This window comes from Crinia signifera, chromosome 11, assembly GCF_055691185.1.
Source record: "Crinia signifera chromosome 11, ASM5569118v1, whole genome shotgun sequence".
NCBI lineage: Eukaryota > Metazoa > Chordata > Amphibia > Anura > Myobatrachidae > Crinia > Crinia signifera.
In genome coordinates, this window is record NC_139227.1 from 63,749,521 (window position 1) to 63,772,974 (window position 23,454).

Sequence of the window (23,454 nt, forward strand, 5' to 3'; positions counted from 1 at the left end):
GTGCAAAGATCAATACACCCAGCACATTAAGGGTGTTTCCCTGTGTCCCAAGTGTTATGGCGATATTCAGGCCCCTGTAGATGTTCACCCAGTGGACATCCAAACACATTCTCCGACTCCCCAGACCCTGGCTGGGGACCCTTTGCAGACTGTCCTGGCGGGTTTGGCAGCGGAGCTGGCAGCGTCTCGCAGGGACAGAGAAGCACTTCAGGTGCAGGTCTCTAGTTTGGCAGCAGAGCCAGCATGGGCTCTTTCCCTCATACAGTCAGTCAATGACATAGCACAGTCTGTTACAGGGCCTTCTATCTCTTCCCAGCCATCTGCTGTGAAGAGACCCATTTCCTCAGTGCTGCTCACAGACCCTCACTTAAATGACCCTGATCTCGAAGAGGGGGAATTTGTACCTTCTTTGCAACAGGCTATGCAAGAGGATGATACTGCTGAAGAAGTTTCTCAGGGGGTTGATGGCTTGATAAGAGCGGTCAAATCCACCTTGAATATAGCAGAGGATATTGTCCCGGAGCGGGTCTCCATGTTTGGGAGAGTTGTAAGACAACCTTTGGCGTTTCCTGACTCTGAAGAGTTGGATAGGCCGTTATTGGTGGCATGGAAATCTCCAGATAGGAAGTTTCAACTGTCTAATAGGCTGAAGACCCTTTATCCCTTTGCACCGAGTCTAGGAGTATATGGGAGAACACACCTCCCCCAGATGTTTCAGTGTCCCGCCTATCTAAATTTACCACCCTTCCAGTACCAGGGGTGGTCTCCCTTAAGAAAGCTCCAGACAGGAGAATGGAGTCTACCCTTAAGTGCATTTACAGCACAGCAGGGGTACTATTAAGGCCGCCTTAGCTTCATCATGTGTGGCTAGGGCCATGGAAAAGTGGGCAGAAGAACTGTCCATACGCCTCCAGCAGAACACCCCAAGAGAGTAATTTGTTCCCTTAGCGGAATGCCTTAAGGAAGCGACATCTTATGTGGGTGAGGCAGCCACTGACATTTCTGAACTGGGGGCAAGAGCCTCTGCTTACGCTGTCTTTGCCAGGCGCACAGCGTGGTTGCGCTCGTGGCAGGCTGAAGCCGAGATCAAGAAGGCTGTGGAGGGCCTTCCCTATACAGGGGACTTGGTGTTTGGCGTGGAATTAGATAAGCTTATATCCCAAGCCATGGGGGGTAAGTCCACCTTTTTGCCTTCTTCTGCCCAGGTCCCGAAGAGACCGTTCCCAGGCCTCTCCTTTCGTTCCTTTACTTATAGGGAAAGATCCAGAGGTGCTTTCTCCTCATTCCGTGGTTGCAGAGACAGAGGTGGTAGAGCTGCCGCCTCTGCTCAACCCATTGCCAGAAAGCAGGACGCCACGCCCACTGACAAGGTGGTGGCATGACGGTCTTCCGGCTCACTTGGGGGACCCCAAAGTGGGCGCTCGCCTTCTGAGTTTCTCAGAAGAGTGGGCTCTCGAGTGCAAGGATTCATGGGTCCTACAAATCATCAGAAGGGGTTACCAACTGGAGTTTTCTCATTCTCCTCCAGAAAGGTTTATTACTACAGGACTTCCGCCAAAACAAGATTCCAGTGCAGCTCTTTGCACGGCCATTCAAAAACTCTTGGAGGCGGGGGTCATTCTGCCAGTTATGGTGGGACAGAGAGGCCAGGGGTATTACTCCAGCCTTTTTGTTGTTCCGAAACCAGGTGGAACAGTCAGGCCCATTTTGAATTTGAAGTATCTAAACGAGTACGTGGACTACAACAAATTCAAAATGGAGTCCATTCGGACAGTGATTGCAGGCTTAGAAACAAACGAGTTTCTCCTGTCTTTAGACCTAAAAGACGCCTACCGGCATGTCCCTATTTGGGAGTCCCACAAAAGGTTTCTCCGGTTTGCAGTAAGATACCAACACTTTCAATTCAGGGCCCTTCCCTTTGGCCTGTCCTCAGTGCCAAGAATCTTTACCAAAATCATGGCCTGTATGGTGTCTGCTCTCTGCCTCCAGGGGGTTGTCATAGTACCCTATTTGGACGACTTGCTTCTAAAGGCCCCATCCAGAGAAAAGTTGCAGCAGGATGCTCTCTTGACTTGCCAGTTTCTTCTGAGGATGGGGGGATTATCAACTTCCCAAAATCCCAGCTTCTCCCATCTCAAAGGCTGGTCTTCCTCGGGCTGGTCTTTGACACAAGGCTGGAAAGGATTTTCCTGCCTCTGGACAAGGTTGTGACCTTGTTGGGGGTTGTGAGACAAGTTCTGCAGCCTCCAAGGGTCTCCGCTCACCTGTGCATTCGTCTTCTAGGCCTCATGGTTGCTGCCTTCGAGGCGATTTGTTTTGGGCGTTTCCATACACGCTCTTTTCAGTGGTGTTTCCTCGGACAGTGGTTGGGCTCACACCACACCATACACAAGAAGATTGTCCTATCCAGAGGGGCTCGCCAGTCCCTTCAATGGTGGCTGTGCACACATAACCTCCTTCATGGGAGGAGCTTCAGATTGCGCACATGGACGATTTTGACGACAGACGCCAGCCTTCGGGGCTGGGGAGCAGTGACGGAAAAGGTATTTCAAGGTGTGTGGTCCCCACAGGAAACTCATCTCCCTATAAATATACTGGAGTTGAGGGCAGTTCAGCTTGATCTACTGCAAGCACACGACCTTTTAGTAGGAAAGGCTGTGCGTGTCCAATCAGACAATGCCTCGGCCATCTCCTACATCAATTGCCAGGCTGGCACCAGAAGCCGATCAGCGATGAGAGAAGTCCGGCCTATCCTGGATTGGGCGGAGGCTCATTCGGAAGATTTTTCAACCATCTTTTTTTCCGGGGGGTGGACAATTGGGAGGCCGACTTTCTAAGTCGACAGGACTTCCACCCCGGGGAATGGGCTCTCCATCCGGAGGTCTTCCAATTATTGGTCCGCAGATGGGGAAAGCCTCAAATAGATTTAATGGCATACAGGCCGAACAACCAGGTACCCCTTTATTGCTCCAGGTCCAGGGATCCAGCAGCGGTGGCAGTGGACGCCCTATCAATTTGGTGGGACTTTTCACTGGCCTACCTGTTCCCACCATTCCCTCTCATCCTGAAGGTCCTCAAACAAGTAAAAAGAGGGTTAGGTTCTGTGATCCTGGTTGTTCCAGACTGGCCGAGGAGAGCCTGGTTCTCGGATCTCCGCATTCTCCTGGCAGCTCCTCCCTTCCGACTTCCACTCCGTCCAGATCTCCTTCTACAAGGTCCGTTTGCTTACCCCAACTTGCCTCGGCTGCGTTTGACGGCCTGGCTGTTGAGGCCGACCTCCTCAAGCGCAGGGGGATCCCACCGGCAGTGATCCCCACTATGATGAGTGCTCAAAAAATTGTAACATCTAAACATCATCGCTGCATCTGGTGGGCCTATGTCAAGTGGTATGAATCAAGGAAATGTCCAAAGGCGATTTTCAGTCTTCCCCGTTTGTTGGAATTTCTGCAGGTAGGCCTTGCAGCTGGTCTCCGCTTAGGGTCCCTTAAAGTGCAAGTGTCTGCACTTTCAGTCTTCTTCCACAGAAGGCTTGCTTTGATCCCGGAGGTTCAGACGTTCCTGAAAGGAGTTTTGCGCCTTCAGTCTCATTTTGTTCCTCCTGCGGAGCCTTGAGACCTGTTATTGGTGCTCCGTTTTCTTCAATCGGATGTGTTTGAACCTCTGCAGTCAGTGGACCTGAAGTTCCTAACCTGGAAGACTTCCATGCTTTTGGCCCTGGCATCTGCACGCAGGGTCTCAGAACTAGGAGCTTTGTCCTTTCGCCCACTTTTCTCGTATTTCATGCGGATAGGGCGGAGCTAAGGACGAATAAAGATTTTCGAACTAAGGTGGTTACCAAAACTAATGTAAACCAACCGATTGTGGTGCCTGCTTTCACAGAAGGGTCCAGTTCTTTGGACGTGGTTCGAGCCCTATGGATTTATGTTTACAGGACTGAGTCCATTGGGAAATCGGACTGCTTGTTTGTGCTGTATGGAGCCGAGAAAAGCGGTTGGACAGCGTCAAAACAGTCGTTGGCGCGTTGGCTCTGTTTCACTATTCGAGAGGCATACTTTCATGCTCAGAAACATCCCCCTTTGGGGACTTCGGCTCATTCCACCAGATCAGTTAGCACCTCTTGGGCAATTTCTAGAGGTGATTCCATGTCTCATGTTTGTAGAGTGGCCACTTGGTCCGGCTCAAATACCTTTTTTGAGGTTTTATAAGTTTGACACGTTTGCCAGCTCTGCGGCTTCGTTTGGCAGGGCAGTTCTGCAGGAGTCCCTCCGCTCTCCCCCCCCGGGAGTAAATGCATTGGTATGGTCCCCAATAGTCTACCAGACTGCAGTGTCCCCTGCTGGACGAAAGGGAAAAGAGGAATTTGGTACTTACCGATAATTCTCTTTCTCCAAGTCAGCAGGAGACACTGCACGCCCGCGCAGCGTCTGGTCTCCTGCCATGTTGTTCAGAAAAGTTCAAGTTATGTGTGATGTTTTATGTTGAGGTCATGCATGTGTATAACCAATTGTTCTCCTTCTACTAACGCCTGTCTCTCTTTCTCTCCTCTCGGACACAGTTTTTCTAAGACTGAGGTCTGGGTGGGGATAGAGGGGGGAGGAGCCAGCCACTGTAAAACTTTAGAAGTGCAGACACCAGCTCTATCCCAAATAGTCTACCAGACTGCAGTGTCCCCTGCTGACTCGGAGAAAGAGAAAACAGTAAGTAGCAAATGCCTCTTTTCACCATTAAGTTGTTCATAAGCATCCAATATGTATGCTTCTCTGTCCATAAGGACTACTACACCGCCCTTTTCCGCCTGTTTTCCTACTATAGATAGATCTTTTTTAAGTTCATTTAATGCCTGTCGTTCTATTCACTGAACATATTTTTCTTTTATTTTTACCTGATTGGGAACATAATTTTTTAAATACCGGTATACTCAAAAATGAAAATGACAATAAAATTAAATCAGGCTTGTTAGTAAAAACAATTGGTTCATGGTAACGTTTTGCGCAACAACAATTAGAATGTTATTATTTTTTATTAAGTCCGTATCAGATGAATTCCCGCTTGCTCATGTGTCTGTGATATAATATGTTAGTAGCTAGTTTTCCGCTTTTCAAACCATCAAAGCAAGCTTGGTACAGTTGTTAGTCTAGAAAGCAAAAGCAATAAAACAAACTGCTTCATTATGTCCATTTAATATGTCTGGCCAGACAGTACATAGACAAAAACCTTACAGGTTAACACGGTCCGGTGTATCTCCGTTGCTATTGCTTATTAACCTGAGGTGCAACTTTCTCCGGAGTTAAGCATCAGATATTCATTGCCGTGTTCACTGTAGTAATAAAGTGATGGTCTATTCAGTGCAGGGCTGAGAGGTTTTGGGTCTCTTACGCATTTCCTCACCTGCTTTACGCTGTCAGCAGCTTACTCAGAGAGATAGGTCAAACATGTCAGTAACGCCATATTCAAAAGAGGAAGGAAAGCAAAGTCCAAGACTGAATTAACGTCTCATCCTACACTTTAACGAAGGCAGAGACATCTTTATTAAACAAAGGCTTACATTTCGTACCCACTACTCAATTTGACAACTTTGATTGGAAGGTCGACCTGTGGAAGCATCAACGGAATATAAAACTCAGAGTTTTTTCAACCTGAATTAAGTGTGACAAAGACTTCTAATGTGCATCCTTTCAGACCTGTTTCGACGTTTGATCCTCAAACGCATTATCCCTCCATCAAATCTTATGTGAAATGTAGGTGTCAAGGACATTTAATCTTGTGCATTATGAAACAGTCCATCACCTCATGCACTTGGCCACAGCTACCTGAACAGTACAGACATAATAACTTGATGTTAAAAATTTATAGTTTTTTTTTAATTTGCTGAAGTGGAGGTAACATTGTTACAACATTTCATTAAAAGTTGTAACTTTAAAATCCATTTTGGAAAATTTAGCACCTAGTGGAGTTATATGGAAAAGTAAGTTTTAATGATTTAGAAGTTTATCTTTACAAAAGTTTCATGTAGTTGGCAGGATTTGAACCTGCGCGGGGAATCCCCAATGGATTTCGAGTCTATCGCCTTAACCACTCGGCCACAACTACCTGACTAGTGGTTTCCCGGAAACATTGAGCACAGAAATATTGTTTCAGATTTCTAGTTGGCAGAAATAACCAATAGACTTTTTCTCATTTTGTTGCTATATTAATACTTGAACTTTGCAAAAAATAATAGCTAGTATAGACTCATGTAAGTGTCAAGGACATTTACTCTTAAGCTTAGTGAAACATAAATCAGAGTCTTAGAGCAACATTTTAAATGCACTGTTTATGTAAAATGCATTGCATGTTTCCTTGATATTTCATCAAATAGTAATTATTTAAGATGGATACAATTTTTCATTGGTGTCATTCTTTTTTTTATTTGGATTTTTTACAAATGACACTCTCCAATCCCATTATCAGTTCATTAGCATACATATTTCTGCAGATTTAAGTCCAGTTGGAAAGTATCTGCATGCATGTGTTGCCATAGAAAAATATTTACATATAGTCTTATGCATGTTCTTATAAATACAGGAAGGGCTTCATATTCTAAAAGTACCTGGTTTAAAAAGAAATCCATTGTGAAAAATGATGTTGATTATCTAAGATTTGTTCAATTCTTCAATAAAACATTCTTTGGATTTCTTCACCTTGATCGTATATTATGTTTGCAACAAGCTTTAAATCTTCACATATCTGGCAGGATTTGATTTTGAATGGGTATAACCTAATGGAGAATGAGTTCATTACCTCAACCACGTGGCCAAAGTTACCTGAACAATGTCGACATAATAAACTACTGTTATAAAATAACAATTTTTATTTCTTTAAGTGGAGGTAACGTGTTACAATATTTCCTTAAAAGCTGTAACATTAAATGCAATTTTGGAAACACAGCACCTACTGTAGTCGAGTTTTATGTAAAATGAAGTTATAATGATTTATAAGCTAGTCTTTCCATGTGATTGAAAAGCAACACGTAGTTGGCAGGATTTGAACCTACGCGGGGAGACCCCAATGGATTTCAAGTCCATCGCCTTAACCACTCGGCCACAACTACCTTTCTTGTGGCAAAATTCAAAAATTTGAGCTCAATAATAAGTATTTATATTTCTAGTTGAAATAAATTACCAATGCAATTTTACAGTTTTTTTTTTACTATATTAGCAGATACACTTTGGCAAATATAATAGCTGATATAGATTAATGTAAAATATAGGCGTCAAGGACATTTAATCTTGTGCATTATGAAACAGTCCATCACCTCATGCACTTGGCCACAGCTACCTGAACAGTACAGACATAATAACTTGGTGTTAAAAATTAATAGTTTTTTTTTAATTTGCTGAAGTGGAGGTAACATTGTTACAACATTTCATTAAGTTGTAACTTTAAAATCCATTTTGGAAAATTTAGCACCTAGTGGAGTTATATGGAAAAGTAAGTTATAATGATTTAGAAGTTTATCTTTACATTTGATTGAAAAGTTTCACATAGTTGGCAGGATTTGAAGCTGCGCGGGGAATCCCCAATGGACTTCAAGTCCATCGCCTTAACCACTCGGCCACAACTACCTGACTAGCGGTTTACCGAAAACATTGAGCGCAGAAATATTGTTTCAGATTTCTAGTTGGCAGAAATAACCAATAGACTTTTTCTCATTTTGTTGCTATATTAATACTTAAACTTTGCAAAAAATAATAGCTAGTATAGACTCATGTAAGTGTCAAGGACATTTACTCTTAAGCTTAGTGAAACATAAATCAGAGTCTTAGAGCAACATTTTAAATGCACTGTTTATGTAAAATGCATTGCATGTTTCCTTGATATTTCATCAAATAGTAATTATTTAAGATGGATACAATTTTTCATTGCTGTCATTCTTTTTTTTATTTGGATTTTTTACAAATGACACTCTCCAATCCCATTATCAGTTCATTAGCATACATATTTCTGCAGATCTAAGTCCAGTTGGAAAGTATCTGCATGCATGTGTTGCCATAGAAAAATATTTACATATAGTCTTATGCATGTTCTTATAAATACAGGAAAGTATTCATATTCTAAAAGTACCTGGTTTAGAAAGAAATCCATTGTGAAAAATGATGTTGATTATCTAAGATTTGTTCAATTCTTCAGTAAAACATTCTTTGGTTTTCTTCACCTTGATCGTATATTATGTTTGCAACAAGCTTTAAAAGCTTCACATATCTGGCAGGATTTGATTTTGAATGGGTATACCCTAATGGAGAATGAGTTCATTACCTCAACCACGTGGCCAAAGTTACCTGAACAATGTCGACATAATAAACTACTGTTATAAAATAACAATTTTTATTTCTTTAAGTGGAGGTAACGTGTTACAATATTTCCTTAAAAGCTGTAACATTAAATGCAATTTTGGAAACACAGCACCTACTGTAGTCGAGTTTTATGTAAAATGAAGTTATAATGATTTATAAGCTAGTCTTTCCATGTGATTGAAAAGCAACACGTAGTTGGCAGGATTTGAACCTACGCGGGGAGACCCCAATGGATTTCAAGTCCATCGCCTTAACCACTCGGCCACAACTACCTTTCTTGTGGCAAAATTCAAAAATTTGAGCTCAATAATAAGTATTTATATTTCTAGTTGAAATAAATTACCAATGCAATTTTACACAGTTTTTTTTTTACTATATTAGCAGATACACTTTGGCAAATATAATAGCTGATATAGATTAATGTAAAATATAGGCGTCAAGGACATTTAATCTTGTGCATTATGAAACAGTCCATCACCTCATGCACTTGGCCACAGCTACCTGAACAGTACAGACATAATAACTTGGTGTTAAAAATTAATAGTTTTTTTTTAATTTGCTGAAGTGGAGGTAACATTGTTACAACATTTCATTAAGTTGTAACTTTAAAATCCATTTTGGAAAATTTAGCACCTAGTGGAGTTATATGGAAAAGTAAGTTATAATGATTTAGAAGTTTATCTTTACATTTGATTGAAAAGTTTCACATAGTTGGCAGGATTTGAAGCTGCGCGGGGAATCCCCAATGGACTTCAAGTCCATCGCCTTAACCACTCGGCCACAACTACCTGACTAGCGGTTTACCGAAAACATTGAGCGCAGAAATATTGTTTCAGATTTCTAGTTGGCAGAAATAACCAATAGACTTTTTCTCATTTTGTTGCTATATTAATACTTAAACTTTGCAAAAAATAATAGCTAGTATAGACTCATGTAAGTGTCAAGGACATTTACTCTTAAGCTTAGTGAAACATAAATCAGAGTCTTAGAGCAACATTTTAAATGCACTGTTTATGTAAAATGCATTGCATGTTTCCTTGATATTTCATCAAATAGTAATTATTTAAGATGGATACAATTTTTCATTGCTGTCATTCTTTTTTTTATTTGGATTTTTTACAAATGACACTCTCCAATCCCATTATCAGTTCATTAGCATACATATTTCTGCAGATCTAAGTCCAGTTGGAAAGTATCTGCATGCATGTGTTGCCATAGAAAAATATTTACATATAGTCTTATGCATGTTCTTATAAATACAGGAAAGTATTCATATTCTAAAAGTACCTGGTTTAGAAAGAAATCCATTGTGAAAAATGATGTTGATTATCTAAGATTTGTTCAATTCTTCAGTAAAACATTCTTTGGTTTTCTTCACCTTGATCGTATATTATGTTTGCAACAAGCTTTAAAAGCTTCACATATCTGGCAGGATTTGATTTTGAATGGGTATACCCTAATGGAGAATGAGTTCATTACCTCAACCACGTGGCCAAAGTTACCTGAACAATGTCGACATAATAAACTACTGTTATAAAATAAAAAAAAATATTCCTTGAAGTGGAGGTAACGTGTTACAATATTTCCTTAAAAGCTGTAACATTAAATGCAATTTTGGAAAATACAGCACTTAGTGTAGTTGAGTTTTATGTAAAATGAAGTTATAATGATTTATAAGCTAGTCTTTCCATGTGATTAAAAAAGCAACATGTAGTTGGCAGGATTTGAACCTACGCGCTGAGACCCCAATGGATTTCAAGTCCATTGCCTTAACCACTCGGCCACAACTACCTTACTTATGGTAAATGTCAAAAATTTGAGCTCAATAATAAATATTTATATTTCTAGTTGAAATAAATTACAAATGCAATTTTACACAGTTTTTTTTTTACTATATTAGCATATACACTTTGGCAAATATAATAGCTGATATAGATTAATGTAAAATGTAGGCGTCAAGGACATTTAATCTTGTGTATTATGAAACAGTCCATCACTTGGCCACAGCTACCTGAACAGTACAGACATAATAACTTGGTGTTAAAAATTTATAGTAAATGTCAAGGACATTTACTCTTAAGCTTAGTGAGACATAAATCAGAGTCTTAGAGCAACATTTTAAATGCACTGTTTATTTAAAATGCATTGCATGTTTCCTTGATATTTCATCAAATAGTAATTATTTAAGATGGATACAATTTTTCATTGGTGTCATTCTTTTTTTATTTGGATTTTTTACAAATGACACTCTCCAATCCCATTATCAGTTCATTAGCATACATATTTCAGCAGATTTATGTCCAGTTGGAAAGTATCTGCATGCATGTGTTGCCATAGAAAAATATTTACATATAGTCTTATGCATGTTCTTATAAATACAGGAAAGTATTCATATTCTAAAAGTACCTGGTTTAGAAAGAAATCCATTGTGAAAAATGATGTTGATTATCTAAGATTTGTTCAATTCTTCAGTAAAACATTCTTTGGTTTTCTTCATCTTGATCGTATATTATGTTTGCAACAAGCTTTAAAAGCTTCACATATCTGGCAGGATTTGATTTTGAATGGGTATACCCTAATGGAGAATGAGTTAATTACCTCAACCACGTGGCCAAAGTTACCTGAACAATGTCGACATAATAAACTACTGTTATAAAATAAAAAAAAATATTCCTTGAAGTGGAGGTAACGTGTTACAATATTTCCTTAAAAGCTGTAACATTAAATGCAATTTTGGAAAATACAGCACTTAGTGTAGTTGAGTTTTATGTAAAATGAAGTTATAATGATTTATAAGCTAGTCTTTCCATGTGATTAAAAAAGCAACATGTAGTTGGCAGGATTTGAACCTACGCGCTGAGACCCCAATGGATTTCAAGTCCATTGCCTTAACCACTTGGCCACAACTACCTTACTTATGGCAAATGTCAAAAATTTGAGCTCAATAATAAATATTTATATTTCTAGTTGAAATAAATTACAAATGCAATTTTACACAGTTTTTTTTTACTATATTAGCATATACACTTTGGCAAATATAATAGCTGATATAGATTAATGTAAAATGTAGGCGTCAAGGACATTTAATCTTGTGTATTATGAAACAGTCCATCACTTGGCCACAGCTACCTGAACAGTACAGACATAATAACTTGGTGTTAAAAATTTATAGTTTTTTTTTAATTTGCTGAAGTGGAGGTAACATATTACAATATTTCATTAAAAGTTGTAACTTTAAAATCCATTTTGGAAAATTTAGCACCTAGTGGAGTTATATGGAAAAATAAGTTTTAATGATTTAGAAGTTTAAATTTACATTTGATTGAAAAGTTACACGTAGTTGGCAGGATTTGAACCTGTGCGGGGAACCCCCAATGGATTTCGAGTCCATCGCCTTAACCACTCGGCCACAACTTCCTGACTAGCAGTTTGCCGAAAACATTGAGAGCAGATATATTGTTTCAGATTTCTAGTTGGCAGAAAAAAACAATAGACTTTTTCTCATTTTGTTGCTATATTAATACTTAAACTTTGCAAAAAATAATAGCTAGTATAGACTCATGTAAATGTCAAGGACATTTACTCTTATGCTTAGTGAAACATAAATCAGAGTCTTAGAGCAACATTTTAAATGCACTGTTTATGTAAAATGCATTGCATGTTTCCTTGATATTTCATCAAATAGTAATTATTTAAGATGGATACAATTTTTCATTGGTGTCATTCTTTTTTTTATTTGGATTTTTTACAAATGACACTCTCCAATCCCATTATCAGTTCATTAGCATACATATTTCTGCAGATCTAAGTCCAGTTGGAAAGTATCTGCATGCATGTGTTGCCATAGAAAAATATTTACATATAGTCTTATGCATGTTCTTATAAGTACAGGAAGGGCTTTATATTCTAAAAGTACCTGGTTTAGAAAGAAATCCATTGTGAAAAAGTATGTTGATTATCTAAGATTTGTTCAATTCTTCAATAAAACATTCTTTGGATTTCTTCACCTTGATCATATATTATGTTTGCAACAAGCTTTAAAAGATTCACATATCTGGCAGGATTTGATTTTGAATGGGTATACCCTAATGGAGAATGAGTTCATTACCTCAACCACGTGGCCAAAGTTACCTGAACAATGTCGACATAATAAACTACTGTTATAAAATAACAATTTTTATTCCTTGAAGTGGAGGTAACGTGTTACAATATTTCCTTAAAAGCTGTAATATTAAATGCAATTTTGGAAAACACAGCACCTACTGTAGTCGAGTTTTATGTAAAATGAAGTTATAATGACTTATAAGCTAGTCTTTCCATGTGATTGAAAAGCAACACGTAGTTGGCAGGATTTGAACCTACGCGGGGAGACCCCAATGGATTTCAAGTCCATCGCCTTAACCACTCGGCCACAACTACCTTACTTGTGGCAAAGTTCAAAAATTTGAGCTCAATAATAAATATTTATATTTCTAGTTGAAATAAGTTACCAATGCAATTTTACACAGTTTTTTTTACTATATTAGCAGATACACTTTGGCAAATATAATAGCTGATATAGATTAATGTAAAATGTAGGCATCAAGGATATTTAATATTGTGCATTATGAAACAGTCCATCACCTCATGCACTTGGCCACAGCTACCTGAACAGTACAGACATAATAACTTGGTGTTAAAAATTAATAGTTTTTTTTTTTATTTGCTGAAGTGGAGGTAACATGTTACAACATTTCATTAAAAGTTGTAACTTTAAGATCCATTTTGGAAAATTTTGCACCTAGTGGAGTTATATGGAAAAGTAAGTTTTAATGATTTAGAAGTTTATCTTTACATTTGATTGAAAAGTTTCACATATTTGGCAGGATTTGAACCTGCGCGGGGAATCCCCAATTGATTTCAAGTCCATCGCCTTAACCACTCGGCCACAACTACCTGACTAGCGGTTTACCGAAAACATTGAGCGCAGAAATATTGTTTCAGATTTCTAGTTGGTAGAAATAACCAATAGACTTTTTCTCATTTTGTTGCTATATTAATACTTAAACTTTGCAAAAAATAATAGCTAGTATAGACTCATGTAAGTGTCAAGGACATTTACTCTTAAGCTTAGTGAAACATAAATCAGATTCTTAGAGCAACATTTTAAATGCACTGTTTATTTAAAATGCATTGCATGTTTCCTTGATATTTCATCAAATAGTAATTATTTAAGATGGATACAATTTTTCATTGGTGTCATTCTTTTTTTATTTGGATTTTTTACAAATGACACTCTCCAATCCCATTATCAGTTCATTAGCATACATATTTCAGCAGATTTATGTCCAGTTGGAAAGTATCTGCATGCATGTGTTGCCATAGAAAAATATTTACATATAGTCTTATGCATGTTCTTATAAATACAGGAAAGTATTCATATTCTAAAAGTACCTGGTTTAGAAAGAAATCCATTGTGAAAAATGATGTTGATTATCTAAGATTTGTTCAATTATTCAATAAAACATTCTTTGGATTTCTTCACCTTGATCGTATATTATGTTTGCAACAAGCTTTAAAAGCTTCACATATCTGGCAGGATTTGATTTTGACCACGTGGCCAAAGTTACCTGAACAATGTCGACATAATAAACTACTGTTATAAAATAACAATTTTTATTTCTTGAAGTGGAGGTAAAGTGTTACAATATTTAATCAAATAGTAATTATTTAAGATGGATACAATTTTTCATTGGTGTCATTCTTTTTTTATTTGGATTTTTTACAAATGACACTCTCCAATCCCATTATCAGTTCATTAGCATACATATTTCAGCAGATTTATGTCCAGTTGGAAAGTATCTGCATGCATGTGTTGCCATAGAAAAATATTTACATATAGTCTTATGCATGTTCTTATAAATACAGGAAAGTATTCATATTCTAAAAGTACCTGGTTTAGAAAGAAATCCATTGTGAAAAATGATGTTGATTATCTAAGATTTGTTCAATTCTTCAGTAAAACATTCTTTGGATTTCTTCACCTTGATCGTATATTATGTTTGCAACAAGCTTTAAAAGCTTCACATATCTGGCAGGATTTGATTTTGAATGGGTATACCCTAATGGAGAATGAGTTCATTACCTCAACCACGTGGCCAAAGTTACCTGAACAATGTCGACATAATAAACTACTGTTATAAAATAAAAAAAATTATTCCTTGAAGTGGAGGTAACGTGTTACAATATTTCCTTAAAGGCTGTAACATTAAATGCAATTTTGGAAAATACAGCACCTACTGTAGTTGAGTTTTATGTAAAATGAAGTTATAATGATTTATAAGCTAGTCTTTCCATGTGATTGAAAAGCAACACGCGACTTCCGGTGGGCGGGGCATCGAGCATGGCCGCCTTTTAACAGAGCTCTGGCCAGGACCTTCTAAATCCATTGGCATCCACTGGATTAAAATCCCCCAAAATAAGAATAACCTGCTAACAACACCAGCAGACTATCGAGGGAACTCGATTGGGGGCTTTCTGGACCAGAGAAAGGCACACAGCACCGGGAGTCGGCCACCGACACAGATGGCCAACATGGCTTCCACACCATCTTGAAGCCACAGATCCCCCCCGCAAGAAAGCCTAAAATAACATACCCCTGCCTGCAGCCTCAGCGGGGTGAACAGTGACCTGTTCAAAGGACTCGCCAAGGGTGGATCGGAGGCTTTGGAGAAGCCGAGAGCCAGACACCCGGGAACAGTGAGGAGCGTGGAGACGGAGTGGCGGGTGACCGGCTGACTGGTGAGAAGGCGCCCCAGCGATCCTTACAGCCGGCGGGTAGAAGAGGAGGTGACCGCCGACGAGGCTCCCAGCGGCGAACAGAGACGGACGAAAAGCCAGCCGGACGGAGCGGAGGTGGAGAGACGCCGCTGACTGCCTGACGACAAACGCCCAGAAGCGGAGAAGAGGAAGACCGGCGGGAGAAGACCTGCGAAGGCAAGTGAGACCGAGCCCCTGCAAGCCGGACAGCCAGCGGGAGCGAGCGGAGCAGTCCCCAAAGCAGCAGCAATCACCAGCGCTGATCCCCTGGGACGAGGGAAGATAACCGAGAAGCAGCAAACTGATCCCCAGACACCCCGGAGGGCGACACACTAAGCCTGGGGGTTGGAGCCTGGGGCATCCTTCTTCTCTGGCGCAGATCCCTTGGCTCCAAGAGGAAAAGAAGACACCAGCACCAGACGGTGGTAGGAGGGCTGTGCCCTAATAATATAACCCCTGCACCAACACATTGAGGGGAAACGGTTGCCGACCGTAGAGGGGTATAGTACCCATCACAGCCCCTAAGATAAACCTTTGCTTCCCCCCCCCAGTCACTTCCTGCACCTTTCCCTTCCCTGGACAATTGTTACCCCCAGGACTGACTACCCTAGGCGTGAAAAAGTCATCCAGTGTGTGGGGGCAAACATAGCTGTGGCCTCACTACGCTAGAAGCAGTTACACTTCACCATTTGAGGGATTATCACCCAGGACATATTACCCAGGCTCCACCTGCTCACTTTTAATTGCGGTCTCAGGGACTGAAATCAACTCAGGAAGGCTGAGAGGAGACTTTGAAAACTCTACTGCAGTGCACCTGCATATAGGGGGGTGGGGGAGGAGGGAGAAGGGGGCAGCTTACTAATTTGAAAAGTTTATACACCTTACGGTTATTCTATTCTCATTTAACGCTCTAAGCTAACAAACTTATGGTGTGTTGTGGCTATTATACTGCATGAAGACCTTAAACATCACTGTATAATTTTATGAGCCAATACTGCCACCTAGTGACATTCTTAAGATTTGCTAACTAGAATTGCTTTTTGTTTAAGAGCTAGTGTCTGTGAAGTGAATGTCAAGTTAGGCTACTGCTTCATAGTAACTCTGGTCACTTAAAAAAAACTGTATTCGTCTTACAACTGTTTTATATTGTGGGAATCACTACAGGTGAGGGAATCTCAAGGTTAGGTCACCGCACACAAGTACCAAAATTGCCCGGAAAAACCGATTCAACTCACAAGCATCTTTATTCTTATTTACGATTTAAACCAACCGATTCTTAATATTTTCAAACATATTTGACTCAAGTCGGGAGAAGTCAGGCATGCAAGGCTAGGAAGCTAGGACCTAGGGGACCCTGGGATAAGATAAATGTAAGATAATCATATAGCTCCACACCCGGGCATCTGCTAGTGTATCAGCTCTGAATAGGCGACTCTGTAATCCAGCAAATAGAAGAAGGGGGAGAGGGGAGGATCTATTTAGACAGCCTCTGGGAATGGACAAGTACGTAGACAAAGCAATGTCTTCCAAACAGCAGACCTCTAATAAATCTGGGAAAAAGAACACCAACAAAACAGGCCCCTCATCACCCCGGGCGGCTGATATCGAGATGTCAGATTCTCAGGAATCTCAATCCACGCCCCTTACAGCTAAAGAAATATCCGACTTCATGATGCCATTGCTTGATAAGAGGTTTGAAGACCTTCAAATGAGGTTGGAGGCAGGCTTAGCTAAAATTGACTCCCATGCTTCCCGTTTGGTGGCAGTGGAATCCCGGGTAGGGGACATGGAAGATCAGCTCCATGAATGCCACAATAGGGTCGAATCCCATGAAACTACACTGACACAGTTGCAGGAGAAATTGGAGGATCTTGAAAATAGATCAAGAAGGAATAACCTTCGGTTTATCGGAATACCTGAATCCATAACAGGAGGAAATTTGGCCCACTATATCATTAACGATATACTAACAGCATTGGGAGTTAGGCAGGAGATCGAACTCCCACACATAGAAAGGGCGCACAGAATTGGAGTGGAGAGAGAGAACAATGTTAGGCGCCCGCGCCCAGTAATAGCCCGCTTTCTGGACTACAGAGCAAAAGAGAGAATTCTGTCATCATACCGAAGGGCAAGAGAACTGCTAGTTAACGGTAATAAAATCTTGATATTCCAAGATTTTTCAGTCTCTGTGGCCCAGAAACGTAAAGAGTTCTCTGAGATTTGTACTTATCTCCATAGACAGAATACACGTTTTGCCCTACAATATCCGGCCAAACTAAGGGTCTTTGAGAATGGTACTCCAATTTATTTCACCGACCCAAAAACAGCAAAAAACCACTTTCTACCACAAGAGTCGCCCCATCGCTCCCCAAATAGGTAGATCCGAGAAAAAGTTGCACTTAACACTCTAAACACTGACATGGGGAAATATCCCCGGGTGGAGCTTAACATTGAAATGTGTGACCCTTTAGAGGTCCCCTTCTAGTTTAACTTAGTTTAACTTAGTTTCTTTAATCTAAGTTATAGTCTAGTTTCTACGTTGTTTTAAGGTATTCTAGTGCACGCCATTGAAGTAAAATGGCGTCCACTCATTTTTTGGAGAGAGAGAAAATTGTTGGAAATGTGAATTTGAGGCATTGTTTAATCATTTTTATGATCGAAATGTTCATTAAGTTTATACTTTACTTCTGTAATAACACAGAAATGTTTACCAAATTTGTACACTGTTTATGTTACTCGTTAGCACAACCTAGTAGGACTGAAACCCCAGAGCCTGGGAGGAATGGAAATGAACAAAATGTATGTACAGGAAGCATTCAGGTAACGGTCTCTTGCAAGAATACAACCCCGGTTAGATTGACAGGATGGTGACACCACACACAACCACACCGGTTTTGGAATCCCCACCTAAACCTCTAAAACTTTTATCGTGGAATGTGGGGGGGCTAAATACCCCAATCAAACGTAAGAGAGTAGCCACACATATCAAACGATATAATCCAGATATAGTGTTTCTACAAGAGACACACTGGGCGAAATGTAATAGGGTGCGATTTTTTAGACTAAAAAAAAATCGCACCAAATCGCACCTTTAAAAATTGCATTTTTTGCCGCGAATTCGCATATGTAATGAGATGCGAATTAGCGGCAAAAAAATGCGATTTGCCGCGATTTGCCGCGATTTTTAGTCATGAAAATGTGCGCATTTTCAGTCATGAAAATGTGCGCATTTTTATAAATGCGCTTTTGTGCAAAAAAAAAAGGTTAAAAAAAAAACGGCGTGGGGTCCCCCCTCCTAAGCATAACCAGCCCCGGGCTCATTGAGCCGGACCTGGTGCCAAAAATACGGGGGACAAAAAATCTGGGGGTCCCCCGTATTTTGAAACCAGCACCGGGCTCCAACAGCCCGCGGTGTCATGCCACAGCCGGGGGACACTTTTTATACAAGGTCCCCCGGCCAAAACATGAGCACCGTGGCTGGTCAGCCTTGGACGGGGTACCTGGAGGAGTGGGGACCCCCCCAATAAAGGGGTCCCCCCCCCCAGGCTTCACCCGTCCAGGGCTGAAGCCCGGGGCTGTCACCGGCGTCCGTGGCCAGTGGACGCCGGCCTAATAGGGTTAAATCCATCATACATATCATTACATTGCTTTTTACCGGCGAACTACAAGTGCCAGCAGACCTCCCCTGCATGCTGGGACTTGGAGAACCACAAGTCCCAGCATGCAGGGCATTAATGGGCCCGCTGGGACTTGTAGTCCACCTGTAAAAAGAATGTTTATAAAAAACACACACACAGAGAAGTACAAGTTTATTACACACACACACCTCAATTTTACACCAGCATACTTACCATTCCTGGATCCAGCGCTGGTCTGGCTGCTTTACAGCCGGCTCCCCCCGCACTGACAGGCAGCGGGGAGAACCGCTTTCTCCGTTGCCTGTCACCGGCTTTCTCCGTAGCTTCTGTAGCTCTGTCCCAGTGCTACAGAGGCTGAGAGCGTGATTGGCTGAGCTACAGTATGCGTCTCCATGGAGACGCATAGCTCAGTCCTGATTGGCTGAGCTATGCGTCTCCATGGAGACGCATACTGTAGCTCAGCCAATCACGCTCTCAGCCTCTGTAGCACTGGGACAGAGCTACAGAAGCTACGGAGAAAGCCGGTGACAGGCAACGGAGAAAGCGGTTCTCCCCGCTGCCTGTCAGTGCGGGGGGAGCCGGCTGTAAAGCAGCCAGACCAGCGCTGGATCCAGGAATGGTAAGTATGCTGGTGTAAAATTGAGGTGTGTGTGTGTAATAAACTTGTACTTCTCTGTGTGTGTGTTTTTTATAAACATTCTTTTTACAGGTGGACTACAAGTCCCAGCGGGCCCATTAATGCCCTGCATGCTGGGACTTGTGGTTCTCCAAGTCCCAGCATGCGGGGGAGGTCTGCTGGCACTTGTAGTTCGCCGGTAAAAAGCAATGTAATGATATGTATGATGGATTTAACCCTATCAGGCCGGCGTCCACTGGCCACGGACGCCGGTGACAGCCCCGGGCTTCAGCCCTGGACGGGTGAAGCCTGGGGGGGGGGACCCCTTTATTGGGGGGGTCCCCACTCCTCCAGGTACCCCGTCCAAGGCTGACCAGCCACGGTGCTCATGTTTTGGCCGGGGGACCTTGTATAAAAAGTGTCCCCCGGCTGTGGCATGACACCGCGGGCTGTTGGAGCCCGGTGCTGGTTTCAAAATACGGGGGACCCCCAGATTTTTTGTCCCCCGTATTTTTGGAACCAGGACCGGTCCAAGAGTCCGGGGCTGGTTTCAGAAATACGGGGGACCCCTATGCTTTTTGTTCACCCGTATTTTTGGAACCAGGTCCGGCTCAATGAGCCCGGGGCTGGTTATGCTTAGGAGGGGGGACCCCCCGCCGTTTTTTTTTTTATAAAAACACTTTTACACATTTTTATTAACAGAACCATGCACAGATCTCAATGATCTGTGCATGGTTCTGTCAAATTCGCCTGTCAGAACCTGGTCTATTTTTTTTGCGATTTTTGGTAACATTGACCAAAAATCGCACCCTATTACATTTGCGAGTTGTATACTTTATAATGGGAAAACATCTGGATGCGAATTGAAATGTGACTAAAAATCGCACTTCTAAAAGTGCGATTTCGCGGTAAAAAGTGTGATTTTTTACCGCGATTTTCAACCTATTAAATGTGCGATTTTCGGAAAATGTGCGATTTCGGCCGTTTTTGACCAAAAATCGCACATGTCTAAAAAATCGCACTCTATTACATTTCGCCCACTGGGTCTCATCCGAGGACAATCAGCTAAAAGCCCGCTGGATAGGTTCTTGCACATCAGCCTCATATCATCGTAAGGCACGGGGGGTGGCAATACTACTTGGCAAAAATCTACCTATAACAATAATTTCGCAGGAAATTGATCCTGAAGGGAGGTATCTTATAATGGATGTAGAATTATTTAATGTAAAATACACCCTAGTTAATGTATATGCCCCAAATGTCAACACTCCATCCTTCATACAAAAAATAGAACATATACTCCTTTCTAGACAAAATTACCCCCTTATAATTGGAGGCGACTTCAACTCAGTAGAAGACCCATTATTAGACAGATCAACCCTATCGGAAAGGTCACAGAGGCCTTACACTAGGGCATTTCAATCTTTGAAAACAAATTTAGAGATATCTGATCCATGGAGGATGCTAAATCCGACTGACAAAACACATACACATCTATCCATGGTACATGGAACACTTTCAAGAATAGACAATGTGTTTATCTCCGATAATTTAACGAATAATCTCGCCTCTATAGATATTCATGATATTGTAGTATCAGATCATGCCCCGATATCAATGGCCCTCACCTATCCTAACATGCACACCACGCATCGTATATGGCGTTTCCCCCACTACCTAAAACAGTCCGAAGACTTCAAAGCTTATTTAGTCTATCACTGGACAAATTATGTAGATGACAACTTAGATGCCTGGGATAGACCAACTTTATTCTGGGAAACTTCCAAAGCAGTCATGCGAGGGCATATAATAAATTATATAGCCAAAAAGAAAAAAGAGGCTAGGGCAGAATACAATACACTACGAGCGGCAGTGCGCGACTCCTTTCAAGCACACGCTGCCCATCCCACAGACGACACCCTGGCTACGTACAAACAATCCCGTCAGATACTAGAGACACATTTAATAACGCAGGCCAAGCAATCCTTACAATTTATTAAACACAAATATTATAAGTGGGGAAATAAAGCAGGTAAACTCCTAGCTTCTCTATCGAAGCCATTTAAATCTAGGACCATTATCACCGCATTGAAAGATACCACTAAGGGCACAATTGCAACTAGGTCAGAAGAAATTTTAAAGTTGTTCAATACCCATTTCAAAACACTCTTCCGAGCGCCACCATCTAACCCTGAAAATGGTGAATTTTGCCTGGAAGATGACACGCTCCCAAAACTAACTCTGGAACAGAGAGGAGCCCTGGCGGGACCTATAACTTTAGAGGAAATAAATGAGGTAATTACTGGCCTCCCCTTGGGCAAATCACCGGGCCCAGATGGTTTCTCGGGGGAATACTACAAATTATTGCAATCTCACCTGGCCCCAACACTATTAGAACTATATAAGGACATACAACACAACGGCACACGGTTTCCATCATTTAATGAAGCACATATTATGCTTCTACCCAAACCAAATAGAGATCCCACACTAATGAATTCATACAGACCAATCAGTTTACTCAATGTGGACTTTAAGCTTTTCACTAAAATCATGGCAACAAGATTACAATCTATTCTTCCCTCAATACTTACAGACCATCAAGTAGGATTCGTTAGGGGAAGACACGCAATAAAAGCTATCCGTACAGCAATAGCAGCAGTAATAATGTCAAGTGCCCCATCAAGCAAAGATAATCTACTATTGAGTCTGGACATAAACAGGGCATTTGATACAGTTTTATGGTCCCACTTGTTTAACATACTAGAGAGAAGAGAATTTGACAGGGAATTCATAGACATGGTTAAATACATATATCAAGCGCCATCGGCATCACTGATGGTGAATGGTATAATAGGGGAGAAATTTCAATTGGAAAGGGGGACACGGCAAGGGTGCCCATTATCCCCATTGCTCTTTGATATCTCTTTAGACCCGTTACTAAGGAAATTAAACAATGATACAGCATTTAAGGGAATCAAGTCAAACACACATGAGATAAAAATCTCAGCCTTTGCAGACGACATCCTACTGTATGTAGGCAAAGCAAAACAATCGGTACCCCGAATAATGCAAATTCTTTCGGATTTCGGCACACTGTCAGGACTGCAAATCAATTTAGATAAATCAACAGCCATGATACTGGGGGAAACTGGAAACACTCCACGCTGGGCTGGATTATTCCCATTTCACTGGGCAGGTGAACACATCCCATATTTGGGGATACTGCTACCTCGCAATATACATAATCTCTACAAATTAAATATTAGCAGGGCAATACAAACACTTACTGAAAATATCAAATCATGGGAAAAATTACCACTATCCTTTCTGGGCAGGGCTAATTTACTAAAAATGGTGGCTATTCCCCGATTACTATACCCAATACAATCCCTACCAATACTACTAACAAAGACTGATACAATGCAAATTAACAAGCTAATAAGACAGTTCATATGGAAGGGAGGGAGAAGTAGAATAGCCTTAAGAAAACTACAACAACCTAAATTTAACGGGGGAATTAACCTACCTGACATCACAATCTGCAGTCATGCAGCAATATTAAGACACCTACGAGATTGGATGCACAAAACCACTACATACACTGACACTAGCCTGGAACAGATATTTCTAACCAACTGTGATTTAATAAGCTTCCTACATTTACACGACCAAGAAATTCCAGACATGATAAAATCGAACCCACTACTGTGGACCACCAGAAAGTTATGGCATATACTGAGGAAAAAATCTGGCCTAAATCCATACTACTCCCTGCACCTGCCCCTAATTAAAAACCCAAACTTCTTGGAAGGAATGGCAGCACACCCTTTTTCTTTATGGAGATTAGCAGGAATATCCACAATACGTGATTTAGTATCAAAAGAAAACGAACGTCCACTCACATATTCAGAGCTTTCAAACGAATTCGCAATGATAACCCCATACCCCCTAGCGTTTATCCAAACACGTTTCTATGTAAAGCATGTGATTAATCATTTCTCCAAATCCGACTGGAATAATACATTAGACACAATACTAACATATAAAGTACCAGATAAAAAAGCGC

At 41.0% G+C, this 23,454-nt stretch overlaps 10 non-coding genes across 10 annotated transcripts; all 10 read right to left on the reverse strand.

Moving 5' to 3' along the window:
- Window positions 1-6,008: 6,008 nt before the first annotated feature.
- Window positions 6,009-6,090, reverse strand: TRNAS-CGA (transfer RNA serine (anticodon CGA)). The gene has a single exon. It is a non-coding gene; the product is annotated as a tRNA-Ser (tRNA).
- Window positions 6,091-7,008: 918 nt separating this feature from the next.
- TRNAS-UGA (transfer RNA serine (anticodon UGA)) lies at window positions 7,009-7,090 on the reverse strand. The gene has a single exon. It is a non-coding gene; the product is annotated as a tRNA-Ser (tRNA).
- Window positions 7,091-7,522: 432 nt separating this feature from the next.
- Window positions 7,523-7,604, reverse strand: TRNAS-UGA (transfer RNA serine (anticodon UGA)). The gene has a single exon. It is a non-coding gene; the product is annotated as a tRNA-Ser (tRNA).
- A 919-nt stretch (window positions 7,605-8,523) lies between these two features.
- On the reverse strand, window positions 8,524-8,605 carry TRNAS-UGA (transfer RNA serine (anticodon UGA)). The gene has a single exon. It is a non-coding gene; the product is annotated as a tRNA-Ser (tRNA).
- A 434-nt stretch (window positions 8,606-9,039) lies between these two features.
- Window positions 9,040-9,121, reverse strand: TRNAS-UGA (transfer RNA serine (anticodon UGA)). The gene has a single exon. It is a non-coding gene; the product is annotated as a tRNA-Ser (tRNA).
- Window positions 9,122-10,042: 921 nt separating this feature from the next.
- Window positions 10,043-10,124, reverse strand: TRNAS-UGA (transfer RNA serine (anticodon UGA)). Its single transcript has one exon. It is a non-coding gene; the product is annotated as a tRNA-Ser (tRNA).
- A 1,037-nt stretch (window positions 10,125-11,161) lies between these two features.
- On the reverse strand, window positions 11,162-11,243 carry TRNAS-UGA (transfer RNA serine (anticodon UGA)). The gene has a single exon. It is a non-coding gene; the product is annotated as a tRNA-Ser (tRNA).
- Window positions 11,244-11,668: 425 nt separating this feature from the next.
- On the reverse strand, window positions 11,669-11,750 carry TRNAS-CGA (transfer RNA serine (anticodon CGA)). The gene has a single exon. It is a non-coding gene; the product is annotated as a tRNA-Ser (tRNA).
- Window positions 11,751-12,670: 920 nt separating this feature from the next.
- On the reverse strand, window positions 12,671-12,752 carry TRNAS-UGA (transfer RNA serine (anticodon UGA)). The gene has a single exon. It is a non-coding gene; the product is annotated as a tRNA-Ser (tRNA).
- A 434-nt stretch (window positions 12,753-13,186) lies between these two features.
- TRNAS-UGA (transfer RNA serine (anticodon UGA)) lies at window positions 13,187-13,268 on the reverse strand. The gene has a single exon. It is a non-coding gene; the product is annotated as a tRNA-Ser (tRNA).
- Between the last annotated feature and the right edge of the window lie 10,186 nt (window positions 13,269-23,454).